Genomic DNA, 7,291 nt, shown 5'->3' with positions numbered 1-7,291 from the left:
ACGGCCACTAGTGGAACTAGTTACGGTCACTAGTGACACTAGTTACGGTCACTAGTGTCACTAGTTACGGCCACTAGTGACACTAGTTACGGCCACTAGCGTCACTAGTTACGGCCACTAGTGGCACTAGTTACGGCCACTAGTGGCACTAGCTACGGCCACTAGTGGCACTAGTTACGGCCACTAGTGTCACTAGTTACGGCCACTAGTAGCACTAGTTACACTCACTAGTTACACTAGTTACGGTCACTAGTTACGGTCTCCAGTGACACTAGTTACGGCCACTGGTGTCACTAGTTACGGCCACTATTGACACTATTTACGGTCACTAGCGTCACTAGTTACGGCCACTAGTGGCACTAGTTACGGCCACTATTGACACTAGTTACGGTCACTAATTACACTAGTGACGGCCAATAGTGGCACTAGATACGGTCACTAGTGTCACTAGTTACGGCCACTAGTGTCACTAGTTACAGCCACTAGCGTCACTAGTTACGGTCACTAGCTCACTAGTTACGGTCACTAGCGTCACTAGGAAGCGCACAATGCATCCCAGCGCATCACGCGCATGGCCGGTCATGCATAATGCGCACAATCGTCCCATGCATGAGCTTTTTATGCGCCTTATAATTTATGTCTATGCTCACTGCATGCACATAGCTGCTTAATGCAGGAGCTGTGGCTAATGAGTAGGCCTATAGGCCTGCTGTAGGCCTGCTGTAGGCCTGTTATATAGGCCTGCTGTAGGCCTGTTATATAGGCCTGCTGTAGGCCTGCTGTAGGCCTGCTGTAGGCCTGTTATATAGGCCTGCTGTAGGCCTGTTATATAGGCCTGCTGTAGGCCTGTTATATAGGCCTGCTGTAGGCCTGTTATATAGGCCTGCTTTCAAAAGCAAAAATTTGAAATGTCTTTCGAAAACTTCGATTAATATTTCACATTCATCGATGAATATTTAATGAATTTTTTAATTAATTAAATTTTAATTTTAATGATTTTTTTAATTTTAATTATCGTTTTTTAGCACGGGAACATTGCGTCTGAATTGAAAAAAATATAAAGACTATATAATAATATTAATATTGTACGTTAATCGGAGTTGTAAGTATACGTAATAGAGTAATAAATAAATAGTAGAAGTAGTTCAGTAATAATGCTCTATAGGCGCTATTGTGTGCATAAGAATTGTATTGATTAAAAAAGCAATTGAAATGAAAAAAAATTATTTCCTTTGAGGTTTATTGAAGTGGGAAAAAAGTGTAAAAAATTAATCTTCTTCGATTGGCAACTGAAATATTGTGGGCAAAAAATAGCCTGTCAATCATAGCTGCGCGCGCACACGCGTGTACGTAAAGCTGTGCGCGCACACGCGTGTACGTAAAGCTGTGCGCGCACACGCGTGTACGTAAAGCTGTGCGCGCACACGCGTGTACGTAAAGCTGCGCGCGCACACGCGTGTACGTAAAGCTGCGCGCGCACACGCGTGTACGTAGAGCTGCGCGCGCACACGCGTGTACGTAGAGCTGCGCGCGCACACTCATGTAAGCGACACGCGCGGCGCGTGCTCAGTATGCGGGTTGCCCCCGCCCCGAGAGGAGGTTGGGTGTGTCGCGCGCTCCTCAGCTTCATTAACGCGCGTTTTTTTCAATTTGCGTCCAAACGTACGATGCTAACCTTATTTTTTTGACAAATTTTCGTGTTTAAAATTATTTGAGATGTTAGCAAAAGCTGCTAATTTCCTGAGGATGAAACGAGGCAAGTGAAGTGAATTTTTTCAACATTAACCGTAAAATTTTGGTAATATTAGCTGTATTTATTTTGTTATACATAGATATATGTATATTTAACTTTTTTAAATTGTTATTCAAGTTTATATGTATAAGTGTTGGTATATTGTAAGGTTCATTTATATTGTGTGTTAAAGTCATTCATATTCATATTACAATTCATGACTGTAGAGTTATTTATTATTAGAGTTGCTTATATGGATGTCGTTATCTATATATGTTATTTTGCTATGTATGTTATCTTTATATACATGTTATCTTTCTTTCGAAAGATTTATTTGATGTGAAATGCGACGCTAAGTAGGGATTTATTTCGATATAAAATGTGACGCTAAGTGGGGATTTATTTGTTATTAAATGCGACGCTAATAGGGATTTAATCGAAATGAAATACGACATTACGTATGGATTTACTTGATATGAAATGCGACATTAAGTAGGGATTTATTTTATATTATATATGACATTAAGTAGGGATTTATTTGTTGTGAAATGTGACAATAGGTACGGATTTCTTTGTTATGAAATTCGACACTATTTGCGGATTTATTTAATATGAAATGCGACACTAAGTAGGGATTTACTTGATATGAAATTCAACGCTAAGTAGGGATTTATTTGATGCGAAAGGCGACACCAAATAAGGATTAATTTTATTTATATCGCAACGCTGAGTAGGGATTTATTTTATATGGAATGCAACGCTAAGGAAGGATTTATTTGATTTTTAATGCGACGTTAAGTAGGGATTTACTCGATATGAAATGCATTGCTAATTAAGGATTTATTTGATGTGAAATGCGACGATAAGTAGGGATTTATTTGTTATGAAATACAACGTCAATTCAGTAGAGATTTATTAGGTTTTTAATGCGACGCTAAGTAGAGGATAGGATTCGATAGGAAATGCATTGCTAAGTAGGGATATTTTTGTTATGAAATATGACGCTAAGTAGAGATTTATTGATGTGAAATGCGACATTAAGTAGGGATTTATTTTGATGTAAAATACGATATCAAGTAGGGATTTATTTTATATGAAATGCGACACTAAGTAGGATTTATTTGTTATGAAATGCGACGCTAATTAGGAATTTATTGATATGAAATGTTACGTTAAATAGTGATTTATATGGTATGATATACAACATTAAGTAGGGATTTGTTTGGTATGACATATGAATTAAGTAGGGATTTATTTCATATTAAATGCTACACTAATTAAGGATTTATTTGATGTGAAATGTGGCACTAGGTATGAATTTATTTGTTACGAAATTCGACACTAAGTAGGGATTTATTTGATATGAAATTCAACGCTAAGTAGGGATTTCTTTGATGTGAACTGCAACGCTAATTGAGGATTTATTTGATTTTTAATACAACGCTAAGTAGAGATTTATTGATATGAAATGCGTCATTAAGTAGGGATTTATTTGGTATGATATACGACATTAAGAACGGATTTATTTAATATCAAATGCTACACTAATTAGGTATTTATTTGATGTGAAATTTGACACTAAGTAGGGATTTATTAATTATAAAATGTGAAACTAAGTATTAGTAAGGATTTATTTGTTATGAAATACGACACTAAGTAGATATTTATTTGACATGAAATTCAACTCTAAGTAGGGATTTATTTAATATGAAATGCAACGCTAAGCAAGAATTTATTTGATTTGTAATGCAACGCTAAGTGGGGATTTATTTGTCGTTAAATGTGAAGCTATAATATTAAGTAGGGATTTATTGTGTCATCAAAGGTGACGCTATAAGTATATAGGAATTTTTTATGATATTTGGAAAATCAAAGATTTTTTTTTTTTACTATTTTTCGGAATGATTTTTCCCCGCAGGAAACAATATTGTAAGCTGACACAACTCAATTAATAATTAAAATTAATAATAAATTTTGACCTACTTTCTTACTCTGACCCAGGCTGAGGGTAATGCAGGCTGAGGGTAATGCAGGCTGAGGGTAATGCAGGCTGAGGGTAATGCAGGCTGAGTCTCCGCTTCTCCGTCATTTCGTCCAAAGGAAAAAAAAAGTTCAAGATCCTTTAAAATTTCCCTATGGGAAAAAATCGTCCTATACTCTTCTTCATTTTTACTTCGTCCCCCTCTCCACCCCCCATATTTTATCTTTCCCCTCCTTCCCTCCTTTTTTTTCTTCATCATCGAAGAAAAGAAAAAAATACAGCGGAAAAATCTACGTCGCTTCTTCTCTGGTGTAAAAAAAACCTGCCGCGGCCGCGTCTTCTTCTTCGACAAAACGCAAAAAATGCAAAAAATAATAAAAAATGTGCAATTGGAAGATGAGTCGCATAAACGGTGACCCTTGACGAGGCTAAATGGGCGGAGCTTGCATAAAAATGGGCGGAGTTTGAATAAAAATGGGCGTCACCCCCGGAGAAAAAGGCGGGAATCGGAGAAGAAAAGCTAGAGTTTGCATGCAAAAGGGCGGGAATTGAATATTAATGGGTGGAGTTCAGTTGTGAATGGGCGGAGTCTGAATACAAATAGGCAAAGGTTTGGTAGACGGGGGCGGGGCTTAACCGACAGGAGGCGGTCCAATGAAGGCGTCGCATTTGCCTGTCTAAACACGCCGGAATTTGGGCTCAGTAAAAATAAGGAACTCGAACTTTTCAAAGACGGTTCAATATTGGAGGCGGGGTTTGCATAACGAAGCGAATTAATAATTAGCAAAGTGTTATACATAAGCATGCGTATGCGCATAACACGTTCGTACGTGTACGTGTCTTGCGTACGTGTTGGTGAGTGTGTGTTCGTGTTCAACTCACGCACGCACACGCACTTTCTTGCTAATTTTCGTAGTTTTTAATTCGTGTTTGAGGCGTCATTGCAATAATGCTGGTTCGTGAGGAGGGGGGCTTTGATAAAGGGGTTTTCGGGGCGGATGGCGAGAGATTAGGTCATGAGGAGACGGTCGGCCTGTCGAGGGGGAGGAGCTTTGACCAATGTGGGCGGGGAAAACCAAGCTGGCGAGAATTTTCAACCGATGTGACGCATGGATTAGTCATCCGAGGGCGGGCACTGACCAATATGGGCGGAGCCAGGCATCAATGTTGCCAGAAAGCTCCATAAAAGTTGCCAGGGGTCACCAGGCGGCAACTTAGGACTATCTCATCTATAATAGGTGGTTCATCTCGCCCCCGAAGAATGGCTAGCTAGTTTTTTTTTTTTGTATCTTTTTTTCTTTTTTTAAGGATAGCTGAGAAAGTCGATGTATCTTATGCCGGCAGCGGCCCTAATGAGGAGCTCTGCCTGGCACCTTGAATGCATACTAACATATTATTTATACCGTATATTCTTCGTCTGATGTTAGGCCTAAATTATTTATACCGTATATTCTTCGTCTGCTGTTAGGCCTAAATTATTTATACCGTATATTCTTCGTCTGCTGTTAGGCCTAAATTATTTATACCGTATATTCTTCGTCTGGTGTTAGGCCTGAATTATTTATACCGTATATTCTTCGTCTGCTGTTAGGTCTAAATTTGGATTTTGATCCACATTTCACCTTAGATTTTACTGCAATTTTAATCAGCATTTCATCATAAATTCTACGGTGATTTCAATCCACATTTCACTTTAAATTCTGCGGGGATTTTAATCTGCATTTCACCTTAAATTCTACGGGGATTTTAATCCACTTTTCACCTTAAACTCTACGGGGATTTTAATCCACATTTCACCCTAATTTCTACGAGATTTTAATCCACATTTCACCTTAAATTATACGGGGATTTTAATCTTTATTTCACCCTAAATTTCACGGGGATTTTAATCCACATTTCACCTTAAATTCTGCTGGGATTTTAACCACATTTCACCTGGGATTCAACGGGGATTTTAATCCACATTTAACCTTGAATTCTACGGTAATTTTAATCCATATTTCACATTTAATTCTACGGGGATTTTAATCCACATTTCATTTTAATTTCTACGGGGATTTTAATCCACATTTCACCTTGAATTTTACGTGGACTTTAATTCGCATCTCACCTTAAATTCAATGGGATTTTAATCCGCATTTCACCTTGCATTCTACGGGTATTTTAATCCGAATTTCACCTTAAATTCTACGAGGATTTTAATCCGCAATTCATCTTAAATTATATGGGGATTTAAATCGCTTCATCTTAAATTCTTCGCGGATTTTAATCCACATTTTACCTCGAATTATACGGGGATTTTAATCCACATTTCACTTTAAATTCTGCGGGGATTTTAACCACATTTCACCTTGAATTATATGGGGATTTCAATCCGCATTTCACCTTAAATTCCACGGGGATTTTTAAATTCTACGGGGATTTTAATCCACTTTTCACCTTAAATTCTACGGGGATTTTAACCACATTTCACCTCGAATTATACGGGGATTTTAATCCGCATTTCACCTTGAATTCTACGGGGATTTTAATCCACATTGCACCGAAAATTTTGTTTCTTTTTTCGCCTTATAATTTTAAACAGGAACTTTATTTAACATTGTTTACAGTTATTATTTAAATGCTTGAAGTTCTTAATCGAAAGATTTTAATGCAACATATCCCGTATACAATTTATACAGAGAAGTACAATCTATACAGAGAAGTACAATCTATACGCAGAAGTACAATCTATACAGAGAAGTACAATCTATACAGAGAAGTACAATCTATACGGAGAAGTACAATCTATACAGAGAAGTACAATCATACAGAGAAGTACAATCAATAATCCCTGTATATTTTAAAATTCACACAACGCTTACTATTCTTATCCTACCAATTAAATAGTAAATAATTAATTATAATATTTAATTATTCGACGGGTTCCAATAGTCCGTTTATTCGGTAATTTGGAATTAAATCCTTCGTGTATTTTGGAATTCATGATTTTTTCTCACTTTTAATGCATAATTTTTTTTAATTAATAATGGATTTAAATGCAAAAAAAATTTATGAAACAAAGATATCCTCTTCATTTTTTCATACATCGTTCATTTTTCATTTGTTTTCATTATTTAATGTTTATATTACATTCATGAAATGTATTATTCAGAGGTACTCATTTTTCATTCACCCTTCGTGAATGAAAGTCCACCCATTCATGAATGAATTAGAAGTTTTCCATTATATGCATACACATTCATTATACATTCATCCAGAATCATACATTCATACAAAAAATAAACAATGTATAATAAATAAATTGTATAAATGTGTGTTCTATTGTGTAGATTCATGTGTTTTTTATATAATATAATGAATATGGTGCAGGCCACCATAGGGATGGTGCAGGCCGCCATAGGGATGGTGCAGGCCGCCATAGGGATGGTGCAGGCCATAGGGATGGTGCAGGCTGCCATAGAGATGGTGCAGGCCACCATAGGGATGGTGCAGGCCATAGGGATGGTGCAGGCCACCATAGGGATGGTGCAGGCCATAGGGATGGTGCAGGCTGCCATAGGGATGGTGCAGGCCAC

Source organism: Hyalella azteca, unplaced genomic scaffold, assembly GCF_000764305.2.
Source record: "Hyalella azteca isolate HAZT.00-mixed unplaced genomic scaffold, Hazt_2.0.2 contig11752, whole genome shotgun sequence".
Taxonomy (NCBI): Eukaryota; Metazoa; Arthropoda; class Malacostraca; order Amphipoda; family Hyalellidae; genus Hyalella; species Hyalella azteca.
The sequence above is the reverse complement of the archived record's forward strand: the minus strand, read 5'-3'. Positions refer to the sequence as shown.